Source organism: Micrasema longulum, unplaced genomic scaffold, assembly GCF_059751315.1.
Source record: "Micrasema longulum isolate JH-2025_06_02 unplaced genomic scaffold, ASM5975131v1 h1tg002255l, whole genome shotgun sequence".
Lineage (NCBI taxonomy): Eukaryota > Metazoa > Arthropoda > Insecta > Trichoptera > Brachycentridae > Micrasema > Micrasema longulum.
This window is the reverse complement of record NW_028279413.1, coordinates 25543-38389: the sequence shown is the minus strand read 5'-3', so window position 1 is coordinate 38389 and position 12847 is coordinate 25543. Positions and strand designations below refer to the sequence as shown.

General features: G+C 32.1%; 2 long non-coding RNA genes across 3 annotated transcripts; one reads left to right on the top strand and one right to left on the bottom strand.

Moving 5' to 3' along the window:
• Positions 1–2240: 2240 nt before the first annotated feature.
• LOC148272658 (uncharacterized) lies at positions 2241–6491 on the top strand. Its single transcript, XR_015824804.1, has 2 exons — positions 2241–3090; positions 3915–6491. It is a non-coding gene; the product is annotated as an uncharacterized LOC148272658 (long non-coding RNA).
• Positions 2241–7304, bottom strand: LOC148272657 (uncharacterized). Of its 2 annotated transcripts, none has more exons than XR_015824803.1 (2): positions 7224–7304; positions 2241–2951 (listed from the first exon to the last, which is right to left on the bottom strand). It is a non-coding gene; the product is annotated as an uncharacterized LOC148272657 (long non-coding RNA). The 2 variants fall into 2 exon arrangements; XR_015824802.1 differs by having other exon boundaries at positions 2723–2963; positions 7224–7301.
• Positions 7305–12847: the final 5543 nt, after the last annotated feature.

Below are 12847 nucleotides of genomic sequence, written 5' to 3'. Positions count from 1 at the left end.
TTTTTAGTCCACTTTTATTTATAATTTTTTTATAATTTTTTTTTTAAAATCAAAGTTGAATAAAACTATAAAGTATTTTTATTATTTTAATATATTTATGTTTTTTGCACATTTTATGAGTATAATAAATGTTAGACATAATTTTGCAGCATGTGCAATAAAATGTGAAATTATATTTTATGCAAGCTTATCATTAAAGTGGATAATTGTCAATATTGAAATAATATTAAATGAGTAGATTGGTTTACATTTGTAAATACAAACAAATAAATTATGCTGACAAGTATGATATATGGAGGCATCCAAAATTTGCGGCTCAGACAATTATATTGCATCTATTTGATTACAGTTGTCAACAGAATAGAACTAATGTTTAGGTTCTAATTTTGTTCATTCCTACAATACTAATTAAATTTACTATCCAAGTTTGGCAAATTCTGCAAAGTTTCCAAGATGTGTAGAAGTTTTGTGTAGCTTTTTTTTTTCTAATATACATAAGAGGTAGTATTTAAAAAAAAAGGATAATTAATCAATTTTGGAGTACGGTATAATCGGTTGGGGTGGTGCGAGTGACACACTTTTAAATAGTGTATTTGTTGCACAAAAATCCATCATTAAAATAATACTCAAGAGTCCCGATACAGACATCTACTGAAGAAATATTCCATAAATCACAACTTATGACACCAAAACAATTATACGCTAAAACAATACTCACTTATAGATTCAAAAACTACTCTTACTCAAATGAAAGACATAACCGCCACAATACATCACATACAAATAATATAATCACTAGATCCTCAACACATAGACAACTTAAACAAATACAAACTAATACCACTTTCGGACAAAGGGATTTTAAGTATTATTCAATTAAAATCTATAACCTACTTCCACTATCTATTAAAGCAATTAGTAATGAGAAAATGTTTAAAAAGGCTATAAAAAAATGGATAGTGGAGCTAGGTAGAAGTAAAATGGATTGTCTCATTCGCCCATACTAATACTGAATTGACTGCTCCACAACTGTGTAGCTTATGTTAGGTTTTTGTTATTTTCATTGTGTGTTTTGTAATATAAATAATATAGATGTACATAAATACCTTGTTTTTAAAACTGTCTGAATATTTGTTAATTGTGTTTGTTTTTTAAGTTAGTCTTCTTTGTTTATTCTCAAATGTAATTTTAAAAAACTAAATTGTTAAGTGTCCTCGGCACGGGAAACCCCAGTGAGGTCACATTATTTTTATTATTATTTTTTTTATTATTTTTTATTTTTAGTTTGTAAGCGAAAATATGAATAAATAAATTACATAGCAGTGAAATACATATCAACAGTAAAAATAGTAAACAAAAAATTCCACAAAGGCATGGCCTGTTCGTGGGTATTTTATTTTATTTGGGAAATCAACAGTTCTACATACATATGTATACAAGAAATGTTTATGAATTTTTGCTCCTATAATAAATAAACAGGTATAATATTTTTGTGTAATACAAGAAAGAGAAAATAAAATATTGTGTAAAAGATTACAAGGTACTTTTTTATTTTATAGTAATTAAAAAAGAAATAAAAAATATAAAAAAATTCCTTATTATTAAAGGGCAACAAAATATATCGTAGAAAAAAAGAGTTCATATCTTTAGTTTGAATCCAGGATAGTGCGTGTTTTTTAAAAGAAGGACAATTTTGAAAGTTTGGGATCACTGAAATATTATCAGTAAAAAAAGAATTAAAAAATTTTGGGCCTATAAAATATGCATGTCTCTGTGCTTGCCTCGTTTTACAATGTGGTATTTCTAACACACGATTCTTTCTTTGACTTGATCTATTTGAATTACTTGTAAATACATTTTGGTTCTTAAATATATATTTTAAATACTGAAAGTTATATATTTGTCTTATATTTAAAAGTTTAGCTTCTTGGAACAATTGGAAAGAGGGAAAAGTGAGATTTTTGTGAAGCATTATTTTTATGATAAATTTTTGAACAGTTTCTAATGGTTTAGTATGGTTGTTATAAGCTCCCTTGTTATTTGTATTAGTACGTTTTTCTTCTTTTCAGAGCGGGATCTGGGAAGCATGGCCGCGGTCCCAATTTAGAACTAACACTTATACCTTTACTGTCATACAGGAAAACTATAATAAGTTAATGTACAAACCGTGTGTATTTGATTGATCACAAATTGACAATATTGCAGTAAGGTGTACAATGAAAGCTTTTAAAGTTTCTATGTTTTTTTTTTCTTTTCTCGCGAGCTTCTCGCGGTTTGATTGTAAAGAAATGTTACATTTTTACTAAATTAGTTTTTAAAAAAAAATTGTGAAACTGAAAAAAGACACTAGTCTTTATAAACAGTTTCGGGAAAGGGACGTACACTTTTAGTGTAATACTATATCGTTTGTAAGAATATTCAATAAATCAATGGCATTTAAAATACTATTTTTAATACAAACTAATGCAACATTACTAATAACTAAAGATCGGATTATATGCAAAATAAAAAATGCTTAAAATATGCGAGTAGTGCGTAAAAATATCCAACAAAGTTTGTTTTTTAAATTAAGGTTATTATTTTTTTATTACTGATCAAAAAATGCTGATTTTGAAGTTACCAGTTGTAGTAATTGCCACACGCTATAACCAGGTCGCTAATCCATTAAGCAGTACATTGTAATCTATGATAGGGCCACCGCATTGATACTTCTCTTCTCTGGCAGATGGCATGCATATTGAATATTTTTACTGTACTAACTTGGTGAAGAAGTCTGGCGTGGTGCAGGTGGGGGAGCGAGGGCTGGGCGGGGAGGGCGGCCCGAGGGCGTCGAAGTTGTCTATGACGGCCCCGCGCACCTCGAGGCGCTGCAGCGAGCGCCCTGCGCGCGCCACTTGGCGCTGGATCTGCCGCACCACGCGCGGGGGCAAGGGCCAAGCCCCCACGTCCGACTGGGGGACAAACTGACAGGTATATCATCGTAACTAAAGTTAGGTCAGGTTGTGAGGACCAGATGAGGAAAAATTATCAAATGTTTCAATCTTAATACATCTGCGCCAAATGCACATTAAAGCATATTCATCAGTGTATGTATGTATTTTATTTTTATTTTCTTTTATTCAGGAAACATACAGTACAGTTACAAAGTTTAATATTTTACACAATTGGACTTAATTCTAATGGACCAGTGAAGTTTCCATATTAAAAAGCAATTAAATCTAATGTTAATTATGAAAGTATAAAAAAGAGAAGGAAAAAGAAAACATAAATGAAAGTTGTTTAAAAATTTAAATTTAAGTGAAAAAAAATAATATTTTAAGGTTTGTAGTGAGTATTTACAAATGGAAATAATATTAAAAATGAAGAAAACTTGTAAGAGTAATTAAGAATTAAGAATGGAAATAAAGAATGAAAAACATACTCAGATGTAAAAATAAAATAAAATAGTAATAACATTTTTTTTTAAAAAAGGAAAAACATAAACACATATTTATTTTAAGGGATTCAAAGAAACGATGAGAAGAATCTTTAAGTGAAATATAAGACAGTAAATTTAAATTTAGGTCAATTTAAAAAACATCTTCAAAATTAATGACACATTATAGTAAGAGCAGCAATATATTGATTTTATTAACATATATAATATAAGTAATTAAAAGTAGTTTAAAAGTATAACAAGTATAAAAACATGCCAATGGCAGCAGAGAAAAAAGAAAAAATAAAGAAGGAATAACAAGTATGGCAAGTAATCATTTAAAATTTGAAAAAGCAATATAAGGAGAAGATTTTAAACCAAGAGAAGTCGATAAAATTTCATTAAAGCGATTTTAGAAGTAATACATAATTTCAAAAGAGAAATTTAATTTGTAATAATAATTTGAATGTATGTAATTTGAGTGATATAAGAGATGTAGTATGTATATATATGGGTAATACACTTTCAAAAGTGGAAGTTTTTGTTTCTCTCTGTTTTATATTTTATTTTATTTATTTATTTGGGATTTTTACAGCTATTTACATAAAAAAATAAGTAGAAATATATTAACAATACTAGAGCCAATTAAAAAAATCCACTGTTAATCTAATAATACATGATATATAAGAAAAGAGTTTATAAAATTGTATTAAATGAAGGCAAGTTTATCAGTGTTGCGCTTCAGGTGCAAGTCCCGGAACAATGAAATATTGCAGTTCAAAAAACCTTTAAACTCCGCAGTACAACCAGTATGACCGCATTTAGCCAGAAGAAAGTACTGGTCCACTAAGACAATTTACTGCTTGCGCGTGCGTAGTCGACATGGCGAAATTTCATGTTTTTTTTTACAGGATTAACCCGCTAAGCTTGTCAGCAGGTAAGAAAGAAAGAATATAGAAGGAATTTACGAATTATAATCTTTGTTGGATTTCTTGTTGCAACTGGCGGGAATCGTACCCGTGACGCCAGTTTCACAGTTGACCGTCTAACCAACTGCGCCACGGCGCCTGTCAAAAATTGGGCTATGAATTGCTCTCTCATCCACCATATTCTCTGAATTTGGCCCTTACCTTTAGCCCTTACCCTGACTGTTTTCTACTTTCAAAACTGAAGAAATGGCTTGGTGGCACAAGAGTTGACTCTCCACGCACACACGTAGGGTTTCAGGTTCCAAATGTGATTTTCTCAAGCATGTATATTATCCTAGTATCCGTGCTGTAGTAATTCACCACTGTGATGAGCATCGTGATCTATTGTGGTACAAAAACATGTACAAAAAAGGAATGTAGCCATAACGCCAGAGAAATGAACGAGAATAAATTTTAATTTTAGAAAATAAAAAAATCTAACCTAATTATACAATGACAAAGGAAGACTTTATGTAAGTTTGACAAAAGAAAATGATAAAGTAAAATTTCCTTTATTATGGTTTCTGACGGGAAAGTGTCATAATGAATGATTGCAACTGATTTTAATCAGTCTTATATTATTAGAATCCAATACTTTTATGTATCAATTACATTATCTTTCATTGTTTATTTGATATGGAAGTCATGTTTAGTCAAAGATGTCAGTTAGAAAAATAAAATTATGACTAATTGCCCTATGCGATTTCTTAAGTTTTATTTATCGTGTCCAGGCGGTTAAATACAGTTCTGTGTGTGAAATACAACCAGAATCCTGGACGGCTATTTTTAACTCCATGGCTACTCTCGGGTAAAAATCCTGAAAAATAAATCGAGTATGCCTCGTAGTGTAGTGTCCCAACCTCAGAGTAATAATGCGTAACCTAGATAGAAACCCTATCACTATGTTTTATAGAATGCAAGCGATGTTGGTTTGTTGGTTAGCAACCAATTGGTGGCCATTTTGTTTTATTTGACAACATAAAAATAACGGTTTGATCGGATGCTTTTGTAGCTGTCCTTGGCTTTGTTTGTAAATAGCTTGGATATTTACGTTATAATAAACAAAAATCGACTATGGTGAATTGCAGTATGTTTGGTTGCAGCAGTAGGAGCGTCGAAGGTGTTAAAGGAGACAGTTTTCACAGGTAATCGATTAAGAATATTTTACCATGATTTACATTGATTTTTGGCATTTATTGTCCCGACACGTGTATTATGTTGCTTAAAAATGTTGCTTATATCAGCATATTTATTTCATATACCATTTTTTCTCAATTTAGGAGATAAATTTGTGAATTAAAGTATGTTAACTGTTGATAATGACAGTTGATTATGGGCAATATGCCGGGGCCGTAATAGGCATCCTTATAAAGTTTGAGTTTTTTTAGAGTAGAGGTCGATTCAAATTTTACTCGAAAATAGCAATGTTAACCTTGAAATCACATCTAAAATGACATGTCCAAATATCAGGCCGCTACGACTCGCCGTTTCGGAGATGTGACGGACAAACAAACAAACTCAACACAGGACTTTGGTTCCATGGAGGTGGGATTTAGGTCTCCATAAATGTAACATAAGTGTATTGTGAATAAAATGAATAAATAAATAAAATAATAAACACACACATGTATTTTCAGTTTTACAAAATAAATATAGGCGAATTATAGAAAAATAAATTGGAATAACCCTGCAATAATAAATACACAGGTACTTATTGAAAAATATTTACAATGCAAATTAATAGCCATTTGGCAATTCTCGACCTGAGTACGGCCCATTGTTTTGCTTGTGAACTGTAGATAACTTAATACCCAATGCTCATAGAATGGTTTTACTACGTTTGGACGCCTCTACAGCTTAGCGCACCATTACTCTGAGGTCCCGATGCATTTGCAAATAATGCTCCAGGGCTTGGGTTCGATTGCTGTCAGAGTGGACATGAAATATTCGTTTTATAGGTAGTTTTAAGCTGCAATTTCCTATTGTTTCTGGACTAGCACTGGAAGCACAAGACTCTTAATCAACACAGTGCCCAATAAAAAACTAAACTAAACTAAAAAACAATAAAAACTCAGAAGCATACATCTTTTTTTCATCGACATATCAGGGTTACATTCGACGAGAACGCATATACAAAAAAAATGGAAGGACATTGTATTTTTTTTTTTTTTGACAAAATTTTGTTTTTGATGTTTACAAACAACATTTGCTTTTTATGGATCCCAATCAGATCTTTCCTTACATTCCTTATAATTTCTTCCCATTTATTTCTGTTTACTGGATTTTTGGTAATACTAAAATAATATTAACTGGCATTAAAAACATTTTCAAAAAACGCATTCATGAATAAAGTGCACCCCTGTTGGTGAGAAGAGCCGAGTTTGACATTTGCAAAAAGATCTCTATTTGAAAATGAATTATTTTGAGTTTTGGAATTTAATAATAAACAAGAACCTAGGTACCTGCTTTTCAATGAAAAGTATTTTTCCAATGTAATAATTTCCTGGCAGGACATCTGTCAAGTCTGCTAGTCTATGTATAAAATAATGCTTTATATACAAGGCAAAAACATGATTATTGAGAAATAAGTATGTTTTATAAAATAAAGTATATGTGTTTGTACATGGACAGGAACAGAAAAGACCATATTACATATAATGATCAGAACGCATTCATTTTTTTCTAGGTTATTTTATTTCCGACAAAGTTTCAGATTGCAATGCGACGGCCATCATCTCAGCATAATAACCCAGAAAAACTCAATTAGCATCTGAATGGCTGTGAAAATCTAAGAATTTTGATGTTCTGAATGAAATAAACCGACACTAGTGTATATTTACCTGATGGGATATTGGCAGCTCTCGAGGGGCGTGTGCTCTGCCGGGCACCACAATTTGACGCTCGGGTGCCATAGCACAAGTTCTGAAATGAAAGAAGAAAAACAGTTAATTCCAATCATGAATAAAAACACCATCGAATCATTTAACAAAAAAACGAGTACAATTTTAAAAACCAACAAACCGGATTGTAGTATCGATTGTGGTAACCCCCCATTTACCAAAACTCGGTTCCTATTTTATAGCATTGAGTTATGCAAAATGCCTCAAAATTTAAATATTTTCAAAATCAAATGAATTCTATTTTAAACATGATTAAAAAGTTAATGAGATTTGGGTTTTATAATGTTAAGAATGTTTGCTTCTAAGCTAGCTATTATTATTTTTACTTTCAAAAGAAAGCCTAGCAAAAAAATCGCTAGCCCAAAGCAACAGTGGGATAAACCCAAATTTTCTAATTTTAAGATAAACATGAGGATATGTTAATAAATTAAATAAACTAAGGTTTTTAAATAATAAAATACTGAAGTTAGATTGTTTACCTATTTGAAAATATAGTATTCGTAATCTACTTCAAATAATTAAATTCAGTCAGACCCTTTGCATATCTAGGAGTCCGATTATCACAGAATTTGGTTTTCAGAGATATCCCACTGTTCCTATGGGCTAGCAATATTTTAAATTGAGACAGGTAACAAAATGAAATATTCAGTGAAATTGTGAATCAAATGAATTCATTATCTATTATATTAATTTCAATTAAATAAACTTATTAATTGAGTCAAGAAGTAAATATTTCCACAATTGCCGTCTTAGGTAATAAAATATCTGAATAAGGAGGTCGAGTAAAGATGAATCCACCTCTTCGTGCAGTGGTTGACGCGTTCGCCTACCATTCTTGAGGTCCTTGGTTCGATTCCTAGCAGGGTAGACGTGAAATATTGATTTTTAAGGTTTTTAAACTATAATATTTCATATATAAAGTTTATATTTGAAGCACTAACTTTGTGGTTATTCATTATGATAAAATAAATAAAACAACTTTGTTTTTAACCACTAATTTTTCTCCTGGCTTACTTCGAAAACAATGATATCAAATTACCACCCATGTAAGAAAAAACCACTTGATTTATTAGGTCCACGTGTAGTATTTAGTGAACATGATAGAAATAAAATAAAAATGAATCAATTCATTAGTTACGCAAACCTTGACAAAGAAGCTTGTTTGCTTTGAAACCGGTCGGTAAAAAATAAAAATTAGTGGTTAAAAACAAAGTTGTTTTATCTTTTTTATTATAATATTTAATATTTAAAATTGTTGCAACAGAGAGGGAAAACCTTTTCAAGAAGGGAATATGGGAGTCTAGGCATTTACAGGGCTTATGACCTGTCATCGGCTGGTTTAAGTGACCACTTTTCACCATTCTGCCTATGTTTGAACATCCATATTTCCTCAACTCTTCCATCTGTTGACTTTTGTGAAGTAAAAGTGCTGAAACCTTTATCATGTGGATGAGATTTATCCGGCTGAACCTGCCTGATGCATAGACTCCCATATTCCCTTCTCAAAAATGTTTTCCCTCTCAGTTTTTTTATATTTTTTTTTATATGGGAGTTGCTTTATTATATACCTTGCTTATAATATACAAGGTTTATATTTCAAAAAGTGGATTTTTCTGCTATTAAATATCTTAAAATGTATCTAAACAAATTTAAATATGAACAACTCCATAGGGAGAAAATCCAGCCAGTCTGCAAGCATTTGGACATACTCAAAACATTGTTGTAATATTTCACTCTCCCTGGACTGGCACCAGAAGTGTATGACTGGTAATCTTACCTTCATGTAACAGATAATTGAACTACGCTGCATTTGGTTTCATCAATGCAGTCCCCTATCCACCATTAGGTGCGTAAAGGGGGATGATGATGATGGCCATCATAAACACGGTTTAATTTCTGGCTGGGTTAATTTATAATATTTATGGATAGTATTTTAAATGTCTAAATCTTCATGAACTAATAATTGAATGTATCCGTCTTAGGATTGAATTGAAATAAACCGATTTCTCAACAGAGACGAAGGAAATATATATCAATGATATTTCTTTCCTCTTTGTCGAGAAATCGGTGAATTCAAATTATTTTTTTAATTAATTTCGGGAAACCTTTTAATATCATTACACTATAAAGGCAACACTGCAAAGAAACAAATGCCCTTTACACCATAATTAATACTGTTACTGTTATTAATTAAATACTTACATGTGCATCATGCTTTGAAAAATCAGTTAAAAAATCTATCACACGTTTAAAAAAAATATTTGATCGGATAAAAACACTGTTACGATAAAAAGTTTTTTTTTACAAACTTATAAAATACTATAAAGTAAAAATAAACATTTGTGCGAACCGCTTGATTGTTTCTAATTTATTTATGTTAAAATACAGTGCTGCCAACTTCGCAAGGACACCAGTCGTACTATACAGAATCCACAATCGCGTAAAGATTGGTCCAGACAAACCGATTTATCTGAACAATAACTGAGGTGTAGAGCAACAAGGAACGAATTGAACCCAAGACGCGGCGATTTCCGGCGCAGTTAGATTTACGCTTTTGACTATCGTGTAAATTTAGCAAGCATTTGAATATCTCCCCTGCGGATGGGTCCCTAAGGGCGAAAGTGGGGTGCGACGCGGTTGCCATGACAACAGTCTTCGCTGCAGCGGGCCGCGCGTATATCGACGTTGTCATGGCAACGCGCTTCATACGTCATCACCCGCCTGGGACAGCTTCTCAACCTTAACTCGAAAACGTTCTAACCAACAAATGTTGACGAAATTCACGTTTTTATTTATCGCCGAAGAGGTATTATTATTAATTGATTTATTAATAAAATAAGAGTTTTTAAAACAAATAAAGTACAGAGGAGTCGGATTGTGGTCCCGTAGTAGTGCCGCGGACTACGGATTAAAGGTCCGAGGCTCAAAACCTGTTTTATAACAAGTTATATATCAATAATACATTTTACGTTAAAATTAAATTAATATTCATAAGAATCACTTTGTAAAGCGCCCTAGAGGTATTATTACGAAATTGGCGCTATGTAAGTTATCCATAATAAATTGATTCCAATTGCGCGGATATTCCCATTTTTTAAATATTCTAATACCGAAATAATAAAACGAAAATATTAATCTAAAAATAGATTAAAAGTAAATGTTTAGACCACGCAGGTTTTTAAAAACACCCGAGTAGCGCTTAACGGTGATTTGAAGCAATATTAAAATTTTCAATTTCATACATCGCGATTTTATTTGAATTTAACTCTATTACTTTCACTACCCCTTTCACTGTGGGTTTGGCAAATTACATGAAAGGGACTTTGTCGGATATTGTCATTCATCCTCATGACTATATTGCAAACACGAATGGTAACAAAAACTGTATTTACTTGCATCACAATAGCCCATGTCCGTTATAGTAATCATACAATAAGTCTGAAGATGCTGATTAGAGGGTGAAAGCGCTAATGGTCGAATAAATTTATGGTCGGGTTGTGGTCCTGTGGCTAGTGTCTTGGACTCACGGACCAAAGGTCCGTGGTTCGAATCCTACTCTACCCCAACTCGATTCCATTTTCTAATAGTGAGTTATTTACAACTCGTTGAAAATGGCCCTCAAAATTAAATATTTGGGTAAATCATAAGAACGCAAATATTTCTTTTTTATAAAAAAATATAAAAAAATAAGTGGAAGTGTACCAAGTATTTTTAATTGGTAGCTTATTTGTAAATATAAGTTATTACATCATTACAATGGAATCCCATTAAGAATACAACAAAAAAATAATAACTTAAATCAAAAAATTATACAATATGTAGCTAACTAAAAACATCGATAGTATTTCAAACATTTTTCACAAATTAATTCGAAATAGATAAATCCACCATTGTTTTTTTTCACCTTTGAAGTGTGTATGAATTTGATGGATGACGCCAATGACGTATAATGAACCTTTTCTATGCCGCTAGGTATTGCTATGGCAGTTCCCAGCAGGCCGCGAAATTTTAGGTAAATTTTAGAAATTCTCATTTAAACCGCCGCGCCGTCGTGTCGATAATTTTAATAATTCCTCTTGTCCCAATCTTTCATCAAGCTTCTTACAGATGTCTCCGAATGTGCGAAATCTAAAGTCGTTCGGAATACTTGACCTCGACGAGTAAAGCGCGTACGATGGCGCGCGTCTTTACACGCTATTTTTGTATGGCCGGGCCGAGCACAGAAACGGGGAGCGCGTTAAAGCGCTTATGGCACTTAACTGGTTAAATAGACACGTTACCGGCGTGAAGAAAATGGCATTTCAATTCGTGGATAATTGCAGTTCGTTCTTTCCTTCTCTAACGTACTTTTATCGTGATCAGACGTGATGCTACATAGAAATATGCCGTCGTGTGATGAAGAAAAGCTTTAATTACACTCCAACTATGAAAAACAGAATACATAATATATTGTTTTAATCGTAAATACAATCCAATTTATGTAATAAGTAGATAGTTATACGTGTATGTATATTTTTCAAAATTTCTACAGATGCCAGCTAGTGTCGCTTCTTTGGTTATGAGCTACACAAAATTAAATGTGAACTAATGAAATATGTATATCTCTATTTTACATAAATGTAATTATACATTTATTATGTTATTATACATTTTTTTCTAATTGTTGAGGGCAACTTAATATTTTTTGATGTGTCTTACATGTAGCTAGTACCTATATACATAAAGTGTATATTTATTATACGTCATTGGATGACACCTAATGGTAATAATTCACTAGAGAAGCCCTTTAGATCCATTGCATAGAACAAAAGCGTTCCAAATTTTGATTTGGTTTTTAGTTTAACCAACAAACGTGTAACGGACGGTTTCGGTTTGCGCTTGAAATTCTCGACACGAGTACCTACGGCCCGTTGTGTTGTTGTAATATGTAGCTAACTCCGTAGTAAATAATCATAGAATGGTTTTTCTGGCCAGTGGCGTGTTATTACTCTAAGGATGACACCATTCAATTATTGTTTTGCGAATACGTCCAAACAGCTCTATTAATAAAAATTGACATAGGAAAGCGTAAACAGACCTCTTTTAAAGTAAGGTAACAACTGTCAGTATACGTGTGTAGGTATTTCGTAGTATTTTGCACAAAAAAACATACATACACAAAAGAATTAATATACGACCACTCGACCGTGCGTCGTGTGTCACTTTATATCAAAAACTAAAAACGCAACAAAAGGTTTTTTACTATTGTTAGTAAAATTACCCGTGTTTAGTTTACTAACAAAAACCCTCCACAGAATATACTGCTTTGTCTGACATAAATACGCTACGTAAGTTATGACGTCACGCAAGCGTTTGATCTAAATAACATTAGTAGGTAGGTAGCCAGCATAGCTTATTGTCTAAACTCTTAACTCGCAAATAAAATATTTAGACCCAAATATGGCCGCCAAGAATTCCTACGTTACAGTGACGCGTCACTTTTCCAATAACGCAGATTAATATTATGTAGCCTCTACGTATGTAAGCGTGCCGTTTTTTTGTAGCGTTTTCACTAGTTATGCGAC